We start from the raw sequence: 26,966 nt of genomic DNA, 5'->3' as shown, positions 1-26,966 counted from the left end.
AGAGAGCAAGGACATTCTACTAAAGCATCTGGCGTTTGTAAAAAGATTACTAATTTGCCTAGGGTACACAGTAAACGAAAAGAAATCAAAACCAGTGCCCTCTCAAGAGATAATATTCCTGGGTGCAAGCTTAAATACAACTGCCCAGTTGGCTTATCTCACGCCAGACAAACAAAGGCAACTGACTCATTACTTCCAAATGATGGCAACAAAGACCCAGCTACTTGCAAGAAAAATTCTGCAGGCTTTGGGCTTCATGGCATCCTGCATCTTGCTAATTCCATATACAAAACTGCATATGAGGAAGCTACAATGGTATCTAAAAAGTGTTCGGATTCCACATTGCTACAGCCTGGAAACAATAATAACTCTCATTCCCTGCCTGCAACAAGAGTTTCGATGGTGGGCACTGGCCTGTCACCACAACAAGGGACAGCCTTTCACTTTACCCACAGCCAGGCAGACACAACAGATGCATCGGATTATGCCTGGGGGGCACACATGGTGGGAAAATATATTCAGGGCATGTGGCCCGCAGACCAAATGCATCTTCATATCAATCAGAAAGAGATGCTAGCTGTACAGAATGCCCTGACAGCCTTCAAGGATCTACTTCATCCAGGACAACTTTTGCTAAAGACGGACAATACTACAGTCGTGGTACATAAGCAAGGGGGCACACATTCCTACCCCCTCTGCAGGCAAGCCATGACTTTGTGGAACACAGTATTGACCTATCGGGTACATCTTCAGGCGCAATTCCTGCCAGGAAAGAAAAATACTCTGGCAGACGAACTAAGCAGAAACCTCATGGACTCTCACGAGTGGAAACTGGATCCACAAGTTTTCAGCATGATAACAAGGAAATGGGGATGCCCAGACATAGATCTATTTGCCTCCCCTCACAACTGCCAACTACAGAGATTCCGCACAAGGAATTATCACACTCGAGCATGGAAGGTGGGTGGTCTATCATTCAGCTGGAAAACCCTGTCAGTTTATGCCTTTCCTCCCCAAGGTACTCCTAAAGGTCAGACAAGAGAAGCCAAAAATGATTCTGATTGCCCCAGACTGGCCACGCCAGCACTGATACCCAATCCTAAAGAGCTTGTCTCAAGGCCCAGCCTGGACTTTACCTCAAATTCCTCATCTTCTGACCCAACAAAACAATCAGATCCTGCACAGCCAACTCAGAACCTTAAATCTGGCTGCATGGCGAATAATATAACCACTCGGAACACATCACTCTCTAAAGCAGTTATGGATGTTATTTTGGAAGCCAGGAGACCCAGAAAATCTTATGCAGAAAAATGGAAGAGATTCTGTGCTTGGAACCAGGCACAAGGGCTTGAACCGCTTGTTCCAAATATTCCTCAGATTTTACAATACCTAACTGAGATGCTGGACAAAGGCCTATCCTTCTCATCAGTTAAGATCCATGCCTGTGCCATATCAGCTCATTACAATACGGAACCTCCCATTTTTTCACATCCACTGCTAAGACAGTACCTCAGAGGGGCCAAAAACATAAGACCCCCAAGGAGAGCACTGATACCTACATGGGACCTCAATTTTGTCTTGGAAAAGCTCACACTGCCTCCTTTTGAGCCAGCCAATACAGCTGAGATAAAATTCTTATCCTGGAAAACTGCTCTGCTCCTAGCAATAACTTCAGCAAGAAGAGTCTCAGAGTTACAGGCATTAATGGCAGTGGAACCTTTTATCATTTTCCATCCGGACAGGGTTTCTCTAAGGACAAACCCAATATTTATGCCAAAGGTAGTATCCAGTGTGGCTCTTAACCAAACCATTCATTTGCCAACTTTTTATCCAAATCCCCAGAATAAAGGGGAAAGACTTCTGCACTTTTTGGACATACACAGGCAGCTACGCTTCTACTTGGACAAAACTAAAGCTTTCAGAAACACTTGAGCAACTTTTTGTGGCATATGCTGCAGGATCACAAGGAAAGGCTATTTCAAAGCAGACTATTTCAAAATGGATAGGACACTGCATTTGTTTCTGTTATGCACAGCATGGCACATCAGTGCCTAAGAATATTAGGCCACATCAGCACCCTTTCTCAGAGGAGTACCAACCAAGGAAATTTTGGAGGCTGCAACTTGGAGTTCATTGCACACCTTTACCAAGCACTACCACTTACCTCTTTACTCTAAATCCAGAGCAGGCTTTGCCACTGCAGTTCTGCAGGGCCTCATAGCCACTCATAATTCTATTTAGGCCCAGCCACCCAACCTCAGCTTTGGGATTCAACCCAAGTGTAATGACTGCAACAGTGAAACATGATGAACATAGTACAGTTGTGTACCTACCATAAATGTAGATGTTCGAGAAATTCACTGTTGCAGTCCAGGTTACCCACCCACCATCCCCCCTTTCTTTGCTGGGACTTATCTGTACTTCTCTATTTTATGCAACCTATGTGGTGTATTTGCTTGTAGATGAAGGTATTGTTTATTTTAATGCATGTTTTTTATAAGAAATGTGTATTGCCTACCTTCTTGGGGGCACCTGACATCTGTGGCAAGAAAAACTGAAGAAAATGGCGTCGGCTGCATCTTGTATACCCCTGTCGCAATGACATCAGGGAAGAGGCGACAGCAACCGACGCCGGACCAGGACTTTGAAATTCAGGCCGACTGCGGGTAGCCTGCCAGCAGGATAACCCAAGTGTAATGACTGCAACAGTGAATACACTTGAACATCTACATTTATGGTAGGTACACAACTGTACTGTCTGCTCTCTGCATTTAAATTAAAATGAAAATAGCAACTTTGATGGGAATGGCAGACACTGTAAAGATATTTGATGCAAATCAGACTTGCATAGAGCAGGGCACCACTAACTCTGAAGTGAAGTGTTGACACCTCACTAATTCTGAGAATAACATAAAATACATATCTCTCAATGTCTACTTGAAAGCCTTATGTGCAGGCAGTTGCATAACAATGACCATCACTGCTTCCAAAAGGAATTGAGAGACATTCTAAGAGTTGTCAGTCATCCATCTGAAAGGCAGCTGTAGATATTGGGACTTTTATGTAAATGCATTTGCTTGATTTTGAAACAGATAATGGAAGAACAGGTTTGTCAAAGAATAATAGGTTGGCAGCTCTGATAAAGGTAACCATGACCCCCCCCCCCTACCCCATGGGTGTCTTGATAGTCTTCCTCATCATACATTCTACACTAAAGGAAAAAGGTCGTCATCATAATCATCATTAGAATGGGTAATGTGGAAGTGAAGAAATGTGAAATATTCACCCTAAGGATCCTTCAATAATTTGTCCAGGTAAGCTCAAACACTGAACCATTTAGTAGCCCAATTACTGAAATGAAACATTTCCCCAAATGACTGAATAATTATAAATAACCTTTATATGTAATCTATCAGTGTGTACAATGACATGTCAAAATATGATGGCAAATGCAGATAAATGCAAATCCAGGGACAGTATAAAGGTATGTATATTCCTCACCTATTGCCATACACTGTATCTGCACATGGATGGAGACATTATAAACAAATAGAAAATATGTAAATAAATATAACCTTAGATACAGCAGAGCAACTCTCTTCTACCACCAAACACTAATACATGGAAGATATGCAATTATACAGCCAAACTGGAGGCTAAGCTCTTTTAACCCAAAGACTGGACCAGACAGTCAAGAGGAGAAGGGAATTACTTGCATCACACCACCAGTCTCACATAGACCTATGAAACCAGCACCAGCAAAAAACACACATAAATACATGAAAACATACTCTGAGGCTCTAAATAAAAATCTGCAAAAGCAACAGATACCTCCAAAGCAGACATACAAGCAGCCTCCACTCCCCCCCAACACAAACCATGAAACACATATTTCACAAAACCAGTGTGCCACATAATCACAGCCCTTAAGGCAAAACAACATACCCAACACACTAGTAGTAGGTGACTCTATAGTCAGGCACACTGACGTCCCACTCACTAGGCTGAACAAGGAGAAGGTCACAAGTAGCTGCCCTTTTGGCTGGCAGGATCCGCCATATAACATAAGCACTCAGGTCATTCCAGAACAAGTGCAAATATGACTCTGTCATTGTCCATGTTGGTGTGAATGACCTGAGCCATACCTCCCTGGACTACATAAAAAGAAACATGGAAGAGCTCTGTGATCATGTAGCCCAGGCTGGAGATTTCAAGAATTGTTTAAGCTTCTGTTGTCATTCAAAGAGGATCCAGTGTCTGTCAGCCTGAGATGACATCCTTGACAAGCCACACTGCTTTGCTAGAGACGTCTTGCACCTGTCACCCTTAGGCTTTCCTATACTGGCCAAGGCTGTTGCCACGCCCTTAGTGCCTTTTTTAGGCAAGGCTCAAAAGACAAAACCCACTGCCGGAAATAGCACAAGTAAAAAACCGAGGGTAATGCTACTCAATGCCAGAAGTCTAAACCTCAAAATGCATGCACTCGAGGCACCCCTCAGTATGGAGAAAATTGATATATGTGCAGTAACAGAAATCTGGCTTAAGGCTCCAGAGAGCACCCCGGCACTACCAGGCTACAACTCATACCATACATTTCGGCCACAAAACCCAGACCAAAATACAAATGGCAAGGGCGTATCCATATTCATCAAGGATACCCACACCTCCAGGTTAGTGGCATAGCACGATGCTTCAGAGATCATCAACATGCAACTAACAACGGGCAAAACTGCAATTCAAATTGTAGCTTGCTACAGATCACCCACCATTTTCCAGGACCCCCATTCCACATTTCTGGAAACACTGGGAAACATAAAGGTCCTACCCAAACACCCTGATATTGGGTGATTTCAATTACCCAAACATTAACTGGGATAACTACTAAAGTACTAACTCCCTTGCCCAACATTTCCTAGAATTTATAAACTCAAATGCCCTGGATCAACTGGTCAACACCCCCACCAGAGGTGACAACATCTTGGACCTGGTCATCACCAACATGGGCGACTGGTGTTCCACCCCAGAGGTCATCCCCTCGCTGGTTAGATCAAACCATAAACTAATCACTCTGGATATCCACATTCCGCCCTCACCCCCGGTCAAAGAAACCACCGTGAAAAACTTGTCAAAAGCAAACTCCACATTATTTTTATTTTATTTATTTATTTTATTTGCAGTTGGTTTACCAGGATAGTCCATTGGGCCAAAATGAACCCATTTTCAATGGAGTCCTGGGGAGAAAAGCTCCAAAAACAAACAAACTAGGTACATACAGTAGATTACTAATGATAATTATACAAATGTAAAAGATACAAGCAATTAATTTCAAAAGTACAGGAAACATTTAAAACAATACAGACTAGTGATGAAACTTGGAGGTGTTATAGGCTAAGAAAAGTAATATTGCAGAGTGATACAGAGTAGTTATTACGAAAGAAGCATAAACTTAATAGGTGCAGTCTAGTACATTCTTTGCAGGTACCATGGGAATAATAATGTGAGTTATGGGAAATAATAAGGAAAAATTGCTGGAGTAAACATGAGAGAGAAGGAAGATGAAAATTGCCAGTATTAGTTATGAGGGGTGGGAGCAAGACCATTCCCACTGGGACACTAGATGTACGGGAAGAGATTTTTTGAACATATAATGGTTAGAGGTGGTGCGAATGGATGGTGGTAGTGAGTTCCAAAGACAAGCAAGGTTATAGGATAGTAGGTTTTTGCCTGGGGGACGAGTTGGTTTGTGCACTTCTAATAGATTTTGATTGTTTGACCGTAAAACTCTATCAGGTAGGTGCATCTTAAAGGCAGAAGACAGGGAGGGACAGATAGAGGGGTTGAAAATGAGCTTGTGGGCAAGAGTTAGCCGAGTATAGGTGAGATGATTGGGTAGTTCTAGCCATTTTAGTTTTTGGAGAGAGGAATAGTGGTGGGTGGAGGACTTATGGCTTTTAGCGAACTTGGCGATTTTGTTGTAGCAAGAGGAAAGTTGTTTTGTTTTTTTTTGTTTTTTTTTAGAGAGGACTGAAGATTAGTTAGGAGTGGAGCTCCATAGAGAAGGGAGGGGATAAGAAAGGAAGTAGAGAGAGCGATTTTAGAGGTGGTTGTAAGGTACTGATTTTGTCGGTAGAGCATACCTAGTTTTTGATGGGTTTTTTTGATATTTAATTGTAGATGGGAGTTGAAATTAAGCTGGCTGTCAAGATTTAAAGCTGGACTGGGTAGGGGCCAGTGTTTGGCGGTTCTTACTTACTTAAAAAAAGGCACTAAGGGCGTGGCAACAGCCTTGGCCAGTATACGACCGAGGTGGAAAGTTTGAAAGCCCCCATGCTGAAGGATAATGCTGCCCAAGCTGCAAACTCCTTTACTAATGCACTCTACGGGCACCTACAAGAATGCATGGATCATGCTATCCCAAGCAAAACCAAGACAAAAACTCTTCCAAGAAAAGGAAACCAGTCTGGTGGACCCCTGCCATAAACAAAGCTATACAACAGAAGAAAGAAACTAGTGCAGAAAAATGTAAAATCCCAAGAAGGGAAGGCATCCCTGATCAGTATCAGCAAGAAAGTATGTTCCCTCATAAGATCATCCAAGGCTAGCTTCGAAAGAAAAATTGCCAAGGACTCCAAAGATAACCACAAGGCATTTTTTAGCTATGTCAAGAATCTAAGTGGCAATTCTCAGATCTGCTTGGAGTTTGTGCAGAATGGCACAAAATACACTGAACCGACCGATATCGCCAACATCCTGGCAGACAGGTTCAGTGCAAACTTCACCCCCTTCTCACCCCCAAAACAGCCCATAACTATACCAGAAGAATGTAATGCCCCTGAAGTCACAGACATGCCATTTAAAACAGCCCTCTCCAAAGCCAAAAACACAGCATCAATGGGACCGGACAGTGTCCCAGGCTGTATCCTCCAAGAGCTTAAAGATGAACTAACCGCTCACCTAAACACACTGTTCAAACTCAGCCACTACGCAGGCTACGTGCCCATAGAGTGGTGCACAGCAATGGTTATTCTGCTCCACAAAGGTGGAGCCACAACAGACCCTGGGAACTATCGCCCTATAAGCCTGACTAGCCAGGTCTGCAAGGCTATGGAGCGCATCATTGTGGATCTCATTAACAGAGACATTGGGAACCGCCAAACACTGGCCCCTACCCAGTCCAGCTTTAAGGGCAGATCATGCCTCCTAAACCTGGTGGACTTCTTTGAGACAGTTACCAAGGCTATAGACAAGGGAAAGGTGGTCCACACAGCCTACCTAGACCTCGCAAAGGCTTTTGACACCATTCCCCATTCAGGTGTTATAGACAAACTCACCAGCCTGACCATAAACCCCTACGTCACGAGATGGGTTGCCAACTGGCTTAGACAGAACCCACATGGTAAGAGTTGCAGGAGCTAGGTCTGACTCTAAACCGGTTACAAGTGGCATTCCCCATGGCTCAGTCCTAGGACCCCTCCTGTTCGGCATATACTTCTCCGAGGTACAGTCAAGCACAGGAGGACTATGGCTGACCAAGTTTGCAGACGACTGCAAACTAGGGGCTGTAATTGAGACTCCGGCTGACACAGACATCCTCCAAAAGGGTCTCACTGAGACAGATACCTGGTGTCAAAATCATGGCCTCAAGCTAAATGCCAGAATGTGCATGGTCATCCCCTTTGGAAAAAACAACGTACCCACAAACTACCACATAGGTGGTAGCCCGCTAAATACGGAAGACGTAATAAGGGATCTGGGGTCCCAAGTAGATATTAATCTCTCCTTGGATAATCACATTGCCAAAGTAGTTAGAAAATCCTTCTATGTGGCCCACCTAATCACAAAGGGGTTTGCATCCAGATCAAAAGTCATTATGCCTCCTACACATCACCTAATCACAAATGGGTTTGCATCCAGATCAAAAGTCATTATGCCCCCTACACATCACTTATCAGACCCATCATAGAGTATAACGCCCCATTTGGGATGTACCTTACAAGATACCTGCAACAGCTGGAAAGACCACAGAAGTACCTCACCAAGAGGATCACTGGCCTAAAACAGATGCAGCTCGAATGAATAAACTCCAGCTGTACTCGGTTGCATACCGCCTACTCAGAGGTGGTCTCTGCCTGACATACAAGGCCATGTCCAACCCAGAACTGATGGACATGCTCCACCTAAAGAAAACCATATCCCCTAGAGCCACACGGTCTAGGGATCTAAACCTCACCACAACAATAAATAGGATGTGCTGGAGGGATAGATTCCTGTCCCAGAGACTTCCCATGCTCTGAAACAAGATTCCAGTCTACATTACGCAGAGCTTCTTGCTAACACTCGAGAAACCTTGAGTGGATGGGAAACAGAAAGTTTACCCCGGGGATCACCTCAGTGGCTCTGCTGGACAGAGGCACAGAGAACTAATCTAAAGGGGCGGCGAACGCCAATACATTCCAGCTAGGCTTATAAATGCCTTCAGGCAGATAGCCTAGCACCTTCCTATGAACCTATATACACACCGGCTATGGGCAGTCTATTATACACATGGTGCATTTATTATTATTTATACACACACACACACACACACACCAATTTTTGATGCAGGTATTTCTGTAGCTGTACAAATCTTTCCATATGTAATTATATATTTTTTGAACTGCAGGTTCATATTTCTAAGTATGTGTATGTATGTATATATATATGAATTTCTATTTATATAACATGCGCATTCACATGTGACCTATTCAATTGAAAAACAAGCAAATCTGTTAGGGGAAAAATATAAAAAACATACAATACGTTGGTTGCATAAGTGTGCACACCCTTAAACTAATACTTTGTTGAAGCACCTTTTGATTTAATTGCAGCATTCAGTCTTCTTGGGTACACACTTGCCATCAGTTAGAGACTCTGATTAACCCCAAATAAAGTTCAGGTGTCCTAGTAGGATTTGATGACATTTGCTCAGTTGCCTACTACAGCAAAAGCCATGGTTCGCAGACAGCTTACAAAGCATCAAAGCGACCTCATTGTTGAAAGGTATCAGTCAAGAGAAGGGTACAAAAAAATTTCCACAGCATTGGGCATCCCATGGAACACAGTGAAGACGGTCATCAAAAAGTGGAGAAAATATGGGACAATAGTGACGTTACAAAGAACTGGACATCCCTCCAAAACTGATGAAAAGACAAGATGAAAACTGGTTAAGGAGGCTGCCAAGAGACCTACAGCAACACCGAAGGATCTGCAGGAATTTCTGGCAAGTACTGGTTGTGTACTATATGTGACAACAATCTCCCATATTCTCTGTATATCTGGATTATGGGGTAGGGTTGCAAAATGAAAACCTTTTTTTAAACAGAAAAACATTCAGGCCTGGCTAAAATTTGCAAAATAATTCATTGTCTCCCAAAAGCATGTGGGAAAACGTGTTGTGGCCTGATGAGACTAACGCTGAACCTTTTGGCCACAGTTCCAAAAGATACGTTTGGCACAAAAATAGCACTTTGCATCACCAGAAAAATACCATCCCCAAGGTGAAGTATGGTGGTGGCAGTATCATGCTTTGGGGTTGTTTTTCTTCAGCTGGAAGTGGGGCTTTACTCAAGGTGGAGAGAATTATGCACAGTTCCAAATACCAGTCACTTTTGGCCCAAAACTTTCAGGTGTCTGCTAGAAAGATGAAGAGGAATTTCACCATTCAACACGACAATGACCCAAGCATACACCCAAATGAACAAAAGAAAGGCTTCACTAGAAGAAAATTGAAGTTTTGGAATGGCCCAGCCAGAGCCCAGACCTAAATCCAATAGAAAATCTGTGGGGTGACCTGAAAAGGGCTGTGCACAAGAGATCCCCTCGCAATCTGACAGATTTGGAGCGCTTTTGCAAGGAAGAGTGGACAGATATTTCCAAGTCAAGATGTGCCATGCTGATGGACTCCTACTCAAGAAGAATGAGTGCTGTAATTAAATCAAAAGGTGCTTCAACAAAGTATTAGTTTAAGAATATGCACACTTATACAACCAGCTTATTGTGTGTTTTATTTTTTATATTTTTCCCCTAACAGATTTATTTTCAATTGAATTGTACAGGTTATAGGTCACATTAAAGGTGGGAATATTTTGAAATGACTTTCTGTGGTCTCATTTTTTGTATCACAAAAACCTGACATTTAACAGGGGTGTGTACACTTTTGATATCCACTGTATATACATATTTATTTATATTAATTTGTATTTGCATAACATGCACACACACACACAAATCTGCCTTCCAATAACAAAATTAACCTGTATAACAACCAGTAGTACTATATTTCCATAGTTATCAAATGTTCAGAACTAATTCTGTTTGATAACACCTAGCCAGACACAGTGCTCATAGCCATTTGACTAGTGGATGGTCAAGTTTGATCCACCTATAGCACAACATTCCCAGAACACCCATATGCCAACATTGCCCGAATCTTTGTAGTTTTGTGTACGCTGCCTCAGACTGGTCCATGAACAAGTTCATAAAGCAGTATCCAAGGTTGAGAACACTGCTTTCTTGTGCCATTGAATTTAAACTGTTGACTATTGCCAGACCTGAAACTGTACCGTAAAACACCCTGCAGAAACCATTCAGTATTAGTTGCTAAACAGGCTGTGTGTCAGATGAATAGAAGACCTAAGCAGTCATCACAATGCACAAGGGCAAGCAATCAACTGATCCCAGTAAATGTAGACTTGCCAATCTGAAGAGCCTTATCCGTTAGGCTGTTCAATGGATCATTGTGGAATTTAGCAATTCCTTCAGTATTTTGCCCAGTTAAGCACAAAGCAATTCCTTGACACAAAAATAAATTATTTCTATTAACAACCCTGTCAGTAGTTTGTCTCAAGTATGAACAAGCAGTGCAATGACACAAAATAAATTATTTTGCCCAGTGATCAGTACTGCAGTCTGTTTGCACAAGCTCTTCCCTGACACACCAATGGATTATTTCCTACATCAACCCCTTCATGGGCATCTTCAAGTATGCACAAGCACTAAAATAAAGCATTTCCCTAGGTGACCCCTTCCATAATATGCCCATGTATCCAGAGGAGAAAAATGAAACATTTACCCAAGTAACCCTTTCTTTAATATGTCCAAGTATGCAGCAACCCCAAAATAAAACATTTATCTCATTAATCACTTCAGTTATATGTTCAGTTTCTGAAATGAAACCGTTCCCAAAGTGACCCCTTCAGTAATTTGCCCAACCATGCAGAATTACAACAAATGGAACAGTTACACAAGCTATCACTTCAGCAATATGTTTGGGCATGTGCAAGCATCGATATGAACTGTTTTCCCAAGTGACACCTACATTAATATGTCCTAGTATGCAGAAGCTCAAAAATTAATTGGTTTCCCAAGTAACCCCTTCATTAGTATGTCCAGGTATTCTGAAACACAAAATTAAAACATTTTCCCCAGCAACCATTTTACTTATATGTCCGGGTATGCACAAGCACAAAAAGCAAACACTTAACTAATCAACCCCTTCTGTCATATGTCCAAGCAAGCACAAATGTGAAACATTTACCCAAGTGACCCCTTCATTAATATGTCCCAGTATCCAGAAAAAAGAATAAGAGTTAACCCAGCAAGCCATTCAGTTATATATCCAAGTATGCAGAGGCTAATTTAACTAGGCTAACTCTTCTTTAATATGTCCAAGTAAGCCCAAATAACAGAATGCAACGTACCCATGTGACCTTACAGTAATATGTCCAAGTATGCAGTAATGACAATAATGAAACATCCAAGTAACACCTTCATTACTATGTGCAAGCATGCCCAAGCAAAAATCAGAAACATCAACTCAAAGGATTCTTCACTAATATGGCCTGGTATGCACAAATACCAAAATGAAACCTTTAACCAAGTGACCCCTTCAGTAAAATGTCTAGGTATGCACATGTACCCAAGCGACTGCTTCAATAATATGTCAAATATGCACAAGCACTAAAAATGAAACAGTCACCCAAGCAATCTCTACAGTAATATATTTAGGCATGTGCTAGCATTAAAACGAACCCTTTACCTAAGTGATACCTTCAGTAATTTATCCAAGTAGACAGGTAATAGCTTGTAATACATTGTACAGTATTAGGAAAGAATCAAATTAGTTTTGTGCAGAAATTTGCAGACTTAGAAGATGAAGGATACAGTACATAGACTGTTTAAAGGATATTAGGGGGAGCAAAATAAACTAGAATTAGTAAAGTTGTAAGGGTAAAGAATTAGGAGTGGGGGGAGAGATCAACTCCTAAGGTAGAATATGACATGTTAGAGAGAGCTTATTATTGGAAACTTGTGTAAAATAGAAAAGGGTGGATGTGATGCCGGATGGAGAGAAGCTTAGTTTGTCATTATGAAAAAATGACAGTATGTAATTATGATAGTTCTGGAAAGACAGGGTAAAGAATAGTTGCAGATGATAGTTAAAAGGATGGGTGTAAAAAAATTATGGCTCTTATCTAGTTGCCCTTTGCTACAGATTCACAGTGGTGTTTGTGTAGACTGGCCAGGTAAATTAATCTGAACATTTTACTTTTGATAGTCTGAATTATGAAAGTAACCTAATTCATGGCATTAATAAAAAGTGCATATTACAAATGTCTAAACATGAATATCTTTATTTGTTCACTTGTTCTGTCTGTTCATTCAACAGGAAAGTCATTTCTAGTGAAGGCAATAGGAGAAACTCTCCACAATTACAAAAACTAAGCACAATTAAAACTTGCGATTATGTAAGATCCCACAAAATATTCAGCATTGTCAAAAACAAACTTAATATGTATTATTTCTCTTGCTAAGGTACCACAAAGGTGGGACCATATAAATTTCTACTGAAATGATGAAATGAACAATCCCCAGTATGAAACTACTATCCTTTATATGATAGTCGTTGCATGGAAGAAACTTATTAAAAAAAAAAAAAAAAAACTACTAAGACAGATACATGTGCGCATATACAAAAACTGCTAAAAACTGTGGACATTGAATTCCTTAAACACATGCACCTCATCAGTAAACCATTAGACAATGCATTTAACCTAACTCAAAAATCTTGGACACGTGCTTCCCCTTTAACGACATGTAAAAAAAAAAAAAAAAAGCAAATGCCAATCTCACAAATCACAACCCCTCCAGTTCTTCCCACTACCATACAGTTGCAATAATTTGCCCACTGTTATAAATACTAGAAAGCCGTATTACACAAATAATACAAACACATTAGAATATGGTTATCTTAAATGATAAACACAACTTCCATAGCAAGACTCATAACAGCCACACAGGTTAAGAATCAGACTAATGTACAATGCGAAGAAGGTCTTAATGCCAATAGTTTTTCTTCTGACCCAACAAGAGCATCTGAGACAGCTGGTCATTATGCAGTCATTAGACAGTTTAACAGGATATGGAGATATAATAGTTCATGTTAACAGTGGGCAAAATCTCCTCTACCATATGAATACTCGGATGTAATATCCTTCTAGGTTCGTTGACTAGCCTCCTTCTGTTATCATTACAAGTAAACTCATTTTTTTGCCGTTTATCAAGATAAAACTGCATCATTGCATGCAAGTAATATAGTCCTATTGCAAGGTGTAAGGAATCAACAAGGACCCACAGGGAAAAAAAACACTAATATGTAATGTCAGAAACTAGCATGGGAATAAAGACAAGGATGTTTGCTGCCAGAGAAAGACATTTCCCAACAGATCCATTACCCTACTGTGCTATTGTCAGAAGATCATTTTTTGTGCTGTTGAGCTAATGTTAACTTAAAAATTCAATATACTAGTAAATTCCCATTTGTAACCATCAATAAAATCTCTAGAGAAAGGCTTGTAGTTCACATCAGCATTACAATAGACATACAGATTTGTTTGTGTGACAAAATTGTTCCAGAAAAAAAATGCTCCTTTACACAGTTTACCAAGATATTCCATTCATGTAGAAGTGTAGAAATTCATATTCTGTATACATAGAATTGAATCAACCAGATAGCTAAAAATGTTTAAGCAGCTTCATCAAGCCAACGAAGATGCCTGTAGAAGTGGGGATATAACACTTTTTAGACAGGCAAGGAACACACAAAATAAATAAAAGTGGCTGAAAAGAACTATTCTGAAAAGCTGAAAAAACAGTTTATAGCCAATGATCCTGCATCAGTGTGGAAAAGTCTACAAAACATTACAAACTACAGGAAACCATCCCCAACAATGCAGCTAATTACTAGCTGGCAGATTACTTGAATGCTGCTTCTTACTGCAGGTTTGATAAGCCTGAGGCTACAAATGACACTGTTACCAGCTCTGTCAGTGTTCAGACTTATATGACTCTCTCTTCCACACATTCAACTTTTTTATTTTATTTTACATTTGTTGACCGGGATAGTCCAACTGGATGCATGTCCATTTTCAGCAGAGGCCTGGAGAGAAAAGTTCCAAGGTAAACAGAAACATTAAAAACATATTACAATTATAATTTTGACAGAGTACGTAAGCGGACAATAATAAACATGTTCCATAGGTTAGAGTTAAACCCTGGAGAAAGCCAGGGGTATATTAAACAGTAGCTGATTAATAGATTTTACACATCTAGACGAGAGTTAGCCAGGCTTGATACAATGACATAGCCAGTTTACTGCCAGATGTTGTTTGGGTCCAGCTTTAAATTGACCTAGGGAGGAGAGTAAAGTAATGTCAGCTGGAAGTGAGTTCCAGGATCTGCTTACAGAATTTGCAAAGAGGGAGTCACCAGCTGCATTGTTAATTTTGCTTGTCTGAATTAGTAGTCTTTTAGAGGATCTAAGCAGTGTGGGATTGTGATAGGGGGTGATAAGATTTTTAAGTGCAGGAGTATTATCCAGATTATAAAGGATTTTATAAGCCATGATCAGTTGGTTATACTGAATTAGACGGGGTAGTTCAAGCCACCCAAGCTGGTTAAGACTGATGCAATGATGTGTCCTAAAAGGCAGCCCAATGGCAAACCTGGTGATGTGGTTATAGCAGGTTGAGAGTTTAAGTACAGACTTGTTTATATTAGAGAGTATAGGGGATGCGTACAGAAAGGTTGAGTGAAGGTGAGAGCGAGCTATGGCAATTTTAGCTGGGGTTAGGAAGGCTTTTATTCTGTAAAGTGACCCTAGTTTTTTATTGACGTTTTTGATCGATTGGTTTACATGTTGGTCGAATTTTAGATTATCTATAATGACACCTAGTAGTTTTGTAGAGGGGTCAGGGGAGATTAATATTCCATCATTTGCATTTATGGTAAAGGTAAAAGCAGGAGACCTTTGTGTTGGTGAGAATAACAGCATTTTAGTTTTTTAGGATTTATTATCAAACGACATTCAGAAAGCCAGTTTTGTATAGTGTTAAAGGTGGACTGGGTAGCAGACTGTAAGTCTGTTGGAGATGTGGCGGAGCAGATCAGGGTGGAGTCATCAGCGTATTGGATACAGCTGACTTTTGAGATGACAGTATACAGGTCGTTAATGAAGATGGAAAACAGCAGGGGCCCTATAGAGCCTTGTCGTACTCCGAGGGTGTTGGGTAGTAGGTTAGAGAGTTTGTTCTGGCAAAGAACAGCCTGCTGTCTCCCATTCAGGTGGGATGTAAACCACTGAAGGGCCTTAATATTTAGACAGAATGTTTGCAGGGTGTTTATTAGAAGTTGGTGGTCAACCATGTCGAATGCCTTGGAAAGATCCAAGAAGAGGGCGGAGGATATGTGATTGTTGTTGAGATTATGGTTTATGGTGTTGGTGAATGCTAGTAGGGCTGAAGTAGTGGTGTGGTGGGGACGGAAGCCGTGTTGGGTATCTGCCATGAGGTAATACTGGATTAGGTGGTGCATGAGTTGTCTGTGAATACATTTTTCCATAGTCTTTGCAAGTGGAGAGAGTATGGCTTTTGGTCTGTAATTGGACAATTCAGTAGAGCTGCCTCCTTTATGAAGTGGGATTACATAGGATATTTTCCAGATGGTGGGAATTCTAGCTTCTGTTATGGTTCGATTAATTAGTATTGATACTGGGTAGGCAGTAGCATGAGCTGATTGAAGGTACTCGGTGGGGAGTTGATCAGCAGTGTGTGTGGTGGGTTTTAATTTTTTGATCAAGGTACGGATAAGTGACGTGGCCACTGGTTGGAAGCTGAATGAGAGTAGGTTTCTAGGGGTGGAACTTTCAGGACCAGGGGAGCTAGGAGGTAGTTGGCTTGTTAGGGCTTGAATTGTCTCAGTAAAGTATCTGTTAAAACTATCTGAAACATACTCGGGGGGGGGGTATCAATAGTAGCAGCTGGGATGGCGGTAGAAGTTTGTCCAGGATGAAGCAGGTTATTCAATCTTGCCCAAAACTTCTGAGGGTTCTTTTGATTTACTGTCTGTAAGTTGCAGTAGTATTGTTTTTTGTCTTGTAAAATGGATTTTTTGACTTCGTTCCTAGATTGCCTATATTTAATTTGATCGTGGGGGTCTTTAGTAGAACGTCATAAAGCCCATAATTTATTTCTATGGGTAATTTTGAGTCTAGACTCTTTAGAAAGCCATGGTGCAGCTTTTACTTTTGTTCTCTTTGAACGAGCAAGTGCATGCAAATCTAGGATATCAAGAAATTTGTTATTAAAGTATGCAACTGTCTCCTCTAAGGGGAGGTGTTTTAGAATAGACCAGTTACATGAGTTAAGTTCTTGTTGGAATTTGGGCAGGGTCAAAGTCTTTTTTGTTTCTAACTTTTCTGAGTAAGGGTTGTTGGGGATTAATGGCTTTGTGCTTAACTGTATAAGTGAGAAGGTGATCGGTTAGGTCGTTGGGGAGGGTACCAGCAGTGTACAATTGTGGTGACTATTTATGAGTACCCAGTCGAGTATGCTTTCTTTTAGGTTGGGTTTACCTAGCCTAGTAGGGGTGGATATGAATTAATTAAAAGCATGCAGGTTAATATGGGTTGATGGGGATTCTGAGGAACAGGTGCTCCAGTCTATGTTAAAATCCCGGAGTAGTAGGGTTTCTTGGGGGTAATGACATTGATAGCCAGTGATGGGTGTCAAGTGTAGTTATATTGTTACCTGAGGAATATACATGCAGATGATATTAATGCATTTACTTTTGTTTAGTTGCAATCTAGTTGCAAGAATTTTGGAATTAATCTGCGGTGGTTGTGTTACATCTATGGTCACATTTAACTCAGATTTGTAGAGTATATATAAGTTTGTAGTAGTGTCTGGAACTAGGGCTAATGTGCCAGGAGTAGTTGTGTTGATAGAGTGAACAAGACGTAGAGCAGGACCTGGTATTATATGTATGGTTGAAAGTGGGAAGGTTTACAGCTGGGGTGATAGTATGTCCCTTTGGGACTTGAATTCCCGTGAGTAACTGGTTTTCATACAAGGTAAGGAGGTATGGGACCAGCAGGAGGTGTAGTAGAAGGTAATAAATCATTGTTAGGGATACAGCTATTGTGTTAAGGAATTGTATTTCCTGGTGATAAACACCAGAAGAAAGGGTGGAGGTAACTATACTGGTAGGGGACAGGAGAATGCCAGATAAAAGCGGATAGGTGCTAGTAGAATGTAGATGGAGGAAAGGAGGTGTGGTGAAATAACCTAGATGAAAGCTGATTGGGTGTAGTAAGTGAGGGAGTGGCTATTTTACTATAAATGTAGAGGTAGTGGGGGTGGGTGGGAATAGGGGTAGGGAGAGAAAGCAAAGTGAGCCTGAGCGAAGTGGGGCTATTGCAATTAAGGTTTCATAGGGCTTCTTAGAGCTGCAAGGTAAGTATTTTAGCTCTTAAATTACACCAGTTTTAGCACTTAATATTGCTAGCTATATATTTGCTATTTTAATACAATTTTTTAGAGTACTATAGTTAATGTATTTCTAGGGAAATTTTAAGGTTAGGAATGCAATAGCTGGAGGGGGCAGGGGTAAACTACTTTAGCCTGCATTAATTATCTCTGAGGCGGATGTGTATTGTTTTTAAAAAGACAGCAAATTAAGAAAGTAGCTGGTCCAAATGGGGTTTCACCCTCCTGTTTAAAAACATGTGCTGATTTTTAATAAATCATTAGAGGTATGTGAAGTTCCCTTATGTTTTAAACAAGCCACACTCATTCCAATGCCTAAAAAATCCATTATAACAGGAATGAATGAGTTACAGGCCTGGTACTTTGACATCGGTGGTCATGAAGACTTTTGAGAGGCTGGTGTTAGTAAATGCGATCTGATTTTTTGACTTATCTTTATAGCCCTCCCAGCTAAGAAAACTCTTGAATGCTTTCAGTAAACATTTCCTCAAAGCCATTTCAGTTTATCAGAATGTCTTGACATGCAAACCCTTGTTTACCGGAAAAAGCCTTATAATATTCAATATTCTTTTCCATTTACATGTTTTGTAATGTACTTGTTGCTGGATAAAGTCTAGGGTTAACCCAATCATTTGCCTATAAAAGCATGAAAAAAAGCACTAATTTTTCCTTTGCCATGCTCTCTCAGCCAGACCCTTGTTTTCTCCTTTTTCCTCACATTGCAGTGCCTACATTTCCTAAAACTTAACTGGTAAAAAGAGAGAAGGAAGAAAAAGAAAAAAGGCATCTGTTTACATTAATATCCCCATTATATTAAAAAGAACTGAAAAAGCTTTATTTATTTATTTATTTTACATTTGTTGACCGGGCTAGTCTAACTGGATACATGTCCATTTTCAGTAGAGGCCCGAGGAGAAAAGCTCCACATTAAAACAGATAAACACACGCGTATTAAGAATTCAGTTGCAGAACAATAAACTTCAGGTTGTGGGAAGAAAGTCTTCAGAAGGATATGGGAGAGTCCCATCTCAAAGTTATAAGTAAGGAACTTATCCTTATAATTATCCTTATAATGTTGTATCTCTAACTAATTGTAGTGTGTTATTTTTCTCATTATTGGAGCTTTTCTCCTCGGGCCTCTACTGAAAAAGGATATGTATCCAGCTAGACTAGCCCGGTCAACAAATGTAAAATAAAAAAAATAATAAATAAAATAGGTACAGATAGGTTGCTAGATAAAAACAGGTGTTTAAGGTAATTTAGCAAACGTTGATGGAACAGAAGAATAAAACAACAATAAGAAGATAATCCTTTGTTGTTGTTTTTTTTTTTTTTTTTTTTTTTTTTTTTGTGAACACTGTGGGAAGAAAGTCTTCAGAAGGATATGGGAGATTCCCATCTCAAAGTTATAAGTAAGGAACGGAAGAACAGGGTAGTTAAAAATAGGATTGGGAGAGTAAGTGGAGGGGGAGAAACTCATCAAGAGACAGAGGTAAATTACATCTTTCTTAGGTGCAATAAGAGCAACTAGAAGATAGAGGCCTTAAAGTGGTAATAAATTGAGTAAGAAACCTGGGAAGACTGATTATGATGAAAATAGACAGAGATAGTCTTAGGGTTTGAACAGGTACATAGCCAATGGTTTGTTAAGGTATTGTGTTAGTTTCTTTTTCAAGAGTGTAGTTGAGGACAGAGCTGTAAGTTCACTGGGAAGTAGGTTCCAACTTTCCCCCACAGTATTAGAGAAAAGGGAATCTCCTGTTGTTGTTGGGTTTATGTATGGATGCCAGAAGTTTATTGGCTGAATGCAGGTTTGTAAGATTTTTATATGGACAGATTAGACTAGTGAGAATTGGTATGTTTTCTGGGTGATAAAGGGTTTTATGGGTAATAATCAGTTCATGAAATAAAATTTGATTGTGCAATTCAAGCCAACCAAGTTGCTTCAGATTTAGGCAGTGGTGGGTTCTAAAAGGGGAGCTTGTAGCAAATCTGGCAATATTATTGTAGGAGACTGCCAGCTTGTGGAGGCTGCATTTGGATATATTTGTATATATAGGAGAGGCATAAAAGAGAGTAGAGATAAGGTGAGTTTGGGCAATAGTAGTTCTAGCTATGGAAGTAAGGAAGGGCTTTATTTTGTAGAGGGAGCCTAGTTTTCGGTTTACTGATTTGATTGACTTTACTTCACAGCTTGCTAAGAAAATCATGCAACATTTAAACATTACTATTAAGAGAAAGGAAGAAAATAAATTTGTTTTACTTAATTAACTTTCTTCCTTCTCCTCCCTTCTCCCAAGTAGTTTTCCGAAGCTTAATGACATAATTGTAGGGCATATGCTTTAAAGTCCCCTACAAATTTAGCAATGTCCAAAAAAATCCAGTATTTCCAAATCTGCTGTTTCACAAGTATAATTTTTTTTGTAATCTCACATTTATGTGTTTACAGGTAACTGATTTTATTCTCCAAACATTAATAACATGAAGAAGGGTATAAGCTTTAAAGCTCCCACAAGTTTAACAAAGTCCAAGGTTTTCAGATGTTTCTGTTCTGTCATGTTTCACAAGTATAGCTATTGCTTTATCATCCTAGAGTTGTGGATTTCCAAGTTACTATGTTACTATCTTTAATCCTATTCAACTCCATCTCACTAATCCTGTCTCTGTAAACTTTTTCCAGATTTTTCTATTGATTCTTACAGGTTCATAGGTGTGTACTAGGCTAATGGCCCTGGAGCCTTTACAAGCCTAACCCATAGGATTATCCTGGCATTGTGCCACCCAACCTTAGTTCCTACTGCCTCTGTCAAGTACAGCCACTGGAGTGATCCCCGGGGTGAATTTTCTATTTCCCATTCACTCATCAAGATCCCTCGTGAAGAGGGCCAGTGAGGTGCTCTGCTTGACATGTACAGGAAGTCTATTCCATAGCATGGGCAGTCTCTGGGTTATGAACCTGTCCCTTCAGCATGCTCTGTTGATTGTGGTAATGAGGTCTCTGGAGCATGTGGTGCAGAGGGATTGGGATTTCTTAAGATGTAACATTTCTAACCGAGCTGGGTCAGACATGGCCGTGTAAGTCAAGCAGAGATCACCTCTAAGTAGGTGATATGAGACAGAGAATATTTGAAGTTTTTTTAGTCTCTTCATGTAGGACAAGTGTTTAAGGCCTAGGATCCTCTTTGTGAGGTACTTTTGCAGCCTCTCCAGTTGTCACAGGTGTCTAGTGAGGTACATGCCAAATGGGGGTGTTGTACTCGATTGGCCTAATGAGGGAATTGTAGAGGGAGACAATGATCTCTTTCTTCCTGGATGCAAAACCCTTAGTAATGAGATGTGCCACCTAGAAGGACTTTCTGACCACACTGGCAGCGTGGTGGTCAAAATAGAGGTTGCTGTCAACCTGTGTTCCCTGATCTCTTATAACGCCTTCTGTGTTCAGTGGACTGCCATCAATGTGGTAATTCAAGGGAAACGGGTTTTCCCCAAAGGGGATGAAGACATTTTTTGGCATTGAGCTTAAGGCCATGAATCTGACACCAGACGTTGGTCTCATTGAGGCGTTTCTGTAGGATGTCAGTATCATTTGGGGAGTTAATAATAGCTCCCAACTTGCAGTCATATGGGAACTTTGTCAGCCAAAGTCCCTTCATGTTGGCCTGGACTTCAGAGAAGTAGACACCAAACAGGAGAGGACCCAGGACTGAACCCTGTGGGACTCCACTTGTGACTGGTTGGCAGTCTGACTTGGAGTCAGCTACTTTCACACTGTGGATTCTATCTGTGAGCCAGTTTGCAACCTCCACCTAGTGATGTAGGGGTTGATGTCTAGCTTAGTAAGTTTTTCTGAGATTCCTGAGTGGGAAATGGTATCAAAGGCCTTGGCCACGTCAAGGTAGGCTGTATGAACCACCTTACTTTCATCCACAGCTCTGGTGACTGACTCAAGGTAGTCAACCAAGTTGTGCAGGCATGCTCTACCCTTCACAAAACCAAACTGTGTAGGATCCAGAGTTTGGAGATTCCCTATATCCTTGTTTATTAGGTTCATAATGATGCGTTCCATAGCTTTAGATATCAGACTGGTCAGGCTAATGGGGCGATAGTTCCCGGGGTCTGTAGTCGCTCCTCCCTTGTGGAGAGAGATGACTGTAGCAGTGAGCCATTCAGTAGGGACAAAGCCTGAGGTGAGGCCATGATTGAACAGGGCACACAGGTGAGGTACCAGTTCACTCTGTAGTTCATGTAGAACACAGCCAGGGATACTGTCAGGTCCCATAGAAGCTGTATTCTTGGCCTTGGACAGTGCTGTTTTAACCTGTGCAGCAGTAATACTGGGTGCCTGGCAATCTACTGGTATTGTGATTGGTCTTGGGGGGGGGGGGGGTAAAGTTAGCACTGAATCTGTTTGGCAGTATATTTGCAATATCTGTTGTCTCGGTATAGGAGATACCATTGTGCAGTAGCTCAGAGCAAATCTGAATATTGCCATGGAGATTCTTTACATAACTAAAGAAGGCTTTGTGGTTGCCTTTACTATCTGATGCAATTCTGTTTTCATAACTAGCGTTAGAGGATTTGATGAGGGATCTCAACCTTTTGCTGAGGCTGATAAGGGAGTTTTTCCAGTCGTGGGACTTCACCTTATTCCGGATCAGTTTCCTCCTCCTGATGCAGAGTTTGGTTATGGCAGGGGCTACCAGATTGGCTTCCTTTTTTTTGACGAGAGCATCTTAGTTTTATTGGTTCTAATGAGATCCATGCATATGTGTATGTGTTCGTACAGTGTATTGGTGTACGTTGTGGTGGTCATGCAACTATTCTCCATTTGCATGGGTGCCATGAAGTTAGCCACCTATGTTTCTAGGAGCCCAAAGTTAGCTTTGGAGAAGTTTTTCATGGTGGTTACCTTTGTTGGAGGGTGGGAGGGATGTGGATTTCCAAGGTGATTAGCTTGTGATCAGATCTAATAAGGGTGGAGTTGACTATTGGTGTGGAGCAACAGTCGCCCATGTTAGTAATGACCAGGTCAAGGATGTTGCTACCTCTAATGGGGGTAGAATGAATTGGTCCAGGGCATTGGAGTTGATGAATTCCAGAAAGCATTGGGCAAGTGTATTGGTACATGAGTAGTTTTCCCAGTTAATAGGGGGGTAGTTGAAGTCGCCCAGTATGAGAATGTTAGGTTGGACCCTAATATTCTCCAGGGTGCTTAGGAATGTGGAGTGTGAATCTTGGGACATGGCTGTGGATCTATAGCAGGCCACGGCCTGAATCGCTCTTACCCAATGTTAGCTGCACCTGAAGTATCTCAGATGTGTTATGTTGGGCTACAAGTCTGGAGGTGTGCGCAACCTTTATGAATATGGAAACACCACTGCCTTTGGAGCTTCGGTCCAAGTTCTGGGGCCGAAAGGGTGGAATGAGCTGTAGCCTGGTAGTGCCAGGGATGCTTTCTGCTGCCTTGAACCAGGTCTCTGGTACAGCACAAATGTCAATGTCCTCCATTTTAAGGAGTACTTCGAGCAAGTATATTTTGAGATTTAGACTTATAGCATTGAGCAGCATGACCCTCAAATTGCATTTGTTTGTTTTCTTCCTTCTCTTAGGCAATTGAAACAGTGGAAAAGATTTCATGGGCTCAGTCTCTGTGTAGTCCTTGGCTCCAGGAGAACATGAAGCAGAACATCTTTCAGATTCACAGCTCACTCTTTGTTGGACAAACTTTTGTATTTTTCCCTTAGCATGTACTTCATCATAAAATAATTTTGCCCCTCCAGGGAAAAACACTTTGTAGATGGCTGAATACAGCAGTTTGAATCTCACACCTGCTTTTCGACATTCCCTAAGTAATGGAATTTATTTACTCCTCTTCTGCCTGGTGTACACTGAGTAACCATTCTCCACAGATACTGTATCTCGCATTTTTAGTACTTTGTCTTTCTCCCACAGTTTTGTCAAAATCAGCTCCTCCTGTTGATAAGACTGCATTTTTACTATTAAAGGTCTAAGTTGTTTTTTAGTAACCAGATTTGGAGCATGCACACAATGTGGCCTTTCAGTTAACAGTTCCTGTTGTAGAATACCAGTCCACTTGCTTATTTGTACTTCTATAAAGTTAATACAGTCTTTTCCTTCCAACTTCTCTGGAACAGTATAAAATCTCAGGTTTTCCCTGTGTGCTCTGTCCTCTAGTTCTATTATTTTTTGAAACCTCTCTTCTTGTGCAGTCCCATATGCAGCCAGCCTTTTCTTCATTTCAGCCTCTGAGTTTTGCAGTTCTGTCATCTTATCTGAATATCTATTTAAAGCTTCCTCCATTTTTTCCAGCTTTTTATTGATTGTGTTCATATATTCCTTTAGTCTTTTGTTCGCTTTAACTAGGTCTGTGTGCAGCTGCTTTATATACGCTCCTTTAGGTTACTGAGAAGTCATATCTGAAGCTTTTAGTGCTTCTTGCTGAACCACTGCAGTACTCCTCTGTCTGTGCTTCTTTGTTACCTTTTGTTGCTGATTTTCCTCCAGATCCTTTATCTTTTTTCCTGGCATCCAGACAAGCCAGTTACTGAAATTTACTCCGAAATCTAGGTCCACTGGCCTTCTTTAAGTTTCTGTTTTCAGATTGGGAGAGTCAGAATTAAGCTGTTACTCACTGTGCAACCATCTTAGACTCTAGAAAAGCGGCATTCTGTTTAAAAATGATAAATTATAGAATTCCTTCCATAGATCCATGAGTTTTTTTAAGTAATGATTTTTAAATGTTGTGAAGTGTCTGTTAATATTATGTTTCTTTTGTGTATAATATATATATATATATATATATATATATATATATATATATATATATAGTGTATCTGCATATATAATTGAGTGTATAATTTGTGGCTTTGGGTATGTGAATATAGACGTAGATGTGTAGGCATCCATGTGTAATATAAAAGCTAAATGATTATTTAATGTAAATATTAAAAAACATTCATTTTCGGGGAGAGAGAGCAATGTCTGGTTAAGTGACTTAAGCAAGGTCACACAGTAGGCAAATGAGGGCTGAAGGAATCAAACCTTGTACCCAAGAAACTACAGTTGACAGCCTTAACCCTCTGCACCAAGTGCTAGATTTTTTTGGTTTCTGGTGGTTGTAAATTATATGGCAGGCTGAGAGAACTCTCAGTAATGTGGGTCAATTACCAAAAGATCATTGTGTGTGTGTGTGTCCGTGTGAGAGATGAGCAAAGTTTTATTATATTAAAAATTAGAAAGTATTTGGAGCATGAATGAAACTGATAGAGAATACTTATCTGTAATTCAGTCATCATCTGTTACTTAATAGGAAGTGCTTGTTTCAGTATTAGAAAAATTCGAAACCAATATAATTTTTTTGTATGTTTATTGCAGCATAGTATTCTAATTGACTGTTAGCAATGTCATTGTCCAAGAAATGAAAGATTTTAGATGAAAAGCACATTTTCCAAGAAAAGTGGGGAAAATTATATTTTTTCACTGAGCTGAATAATCAAATCAAATGACTTATCTGCTGTCAATCTGTTTCCATGCTAAAGGAATACAATGTACAAAACATTATGAAACGATGCATGCTAAAGAATATGATGTGATAACAGACAAAATGAGGGATGCGAAAGTTAACCAACTAAAGTCAGCTTTTGCCAAGCAGTGAAACAGCTTCAAAAATTAAAAAAAAAAACAAGCGAAGATTCAGTACGTGCAAGCTGTTAGTGAAATGATCATGAAATCGTCTCGGCCATTCACTGAAAGCCAGTTCATTAAAGACTGCTTCATAAAAGCAAGCAAAATTCTTTGCCCAGGTAAGAAGAAAGTGTTTGAAGGTATAAGTTTGTCTGCAAATACAGTGGGCAGCAGAATTACTGAATTAGCCAATAATGTGCACCAACAGCTACTTGCAGCTGGAAAACAGAAGCTTTTTCAGTTTCCCTTGATGAGAATACTAGCGTAAGGTACCACATACTGTTGTGTTCATTTGAGGTGTGGACAGGAACTTGAATGTTTGTGAAAGAATTACTAGACCTGTTGCCTTTGAAAGGCACAACCATGGGACGTGACATATTTGGCAAACTTGAAAAATGTATAGAAAAGTTGGAATTGCCATGGGACAAGCTTGCTTTAGAAGCAACTGACACCATATCCTAGATGTGTTCTGAAAAGGTTCGTATCGGTGGGATACTGAAAACCAAGCTCAACACGGTTGGTGTTGCTGATGCCTTCATTGCAATGCATTGCATTCTGCAGTAGGAAGCTTTGTGTGAAAAAGTCTCCAAATGAAGGGAAGTCATGGATGTTAAGACGATTAGCTTTGTACACACAAGAGGTCTAAATCATCGCCAGTTTAGTCACTTTCTAAACAACCTTATCAAATATGGAGATTTACGCCACCACACTGAAGTCAGATGGCTAAGTAGGAGAAATGTACGTAAAAGATTTACACTGCAACAGGAAATAGCAATTTTCATGACAGTGAAAGAAAATGAAATTCCTCAGCAAGGCAATATATTTTTTATATGTAACCTTGCTTTTCTGACAGATACTACACAACATCTGAAGGAACTTGACATCAAACTTCAGGGCAGAAAGCAGATGATAATGCAGCTGTATGACAATGTCAAGGCTTTGAGATGTAAACTTTCCCTTTGGGCAAAACAGCTGATGGTTGGTGGCCTAGCTCATTTCTCAGCCTTAGTCACTCTGAACAGTCAAAACACAGATTTTGAAAGAATATTCAGATGCAGTCAGCAAATTACAAGCATAATTTGACTGTCAGTTTCAGGATTTCGAGGCACTAGAACCCCTATTTGCCATCTTAACTATGCCTTTTTCAATAGGTGCTGACAACGTCTCTGAAGAATTCCAGATGGAGTTGGTGGAGCTTCAGTGTGATTCCAAAGGTTTTCAAAATGAAGAAAGGCAATAAAGTTTCATGAAAAAAAATACTTTGTCATAGAGCTTGGTTGAAATTACTAGAATATTTGAAACTGATGCAATTAGGATAGTGTTGGTCTGTTTTCAAGCAAAAAAGTTTTGTAACTTGATTTTGAACTTGCGGCTCACCAAAAAAATCCTTGGTGGTGTTTG

The 26,966-nt window shown here is 40.4% G+C and overlaps 1 protein-coding gene across 2 annotated transcripts in view; it reads left to right on the top strand.

The window, feature by feature from the left end:
• Positions 1-26,966, top strand: part of COG7 (component of oligomeric golgi complex 7) — a 4,201,489-nt gene that overhangs the window by 1,030,181 nt on the left and 3,144,342 nt on the right. The gene's annotated exons all lie outside the window — the stretch shown is intronic.

Source organism: Protopterus annectens, chromosome 12.part0 (genome assembly GCF_019279795.1).
Source record: "Protopterus annectens isolate FY-2018-M chromosome 12.part0, PAN1.0, whole genome shotgun sequence".
NCBI classification, from domain to species: domain Eukaryota; kingdom Metazoa; phylum Chordata; order Ceratodontiformes; family Protopteridae; genus Protopterus; species Protopterus annectens.
This window is presented reverse-complemented; position numbering and strand designations above follow the sequence as displayed.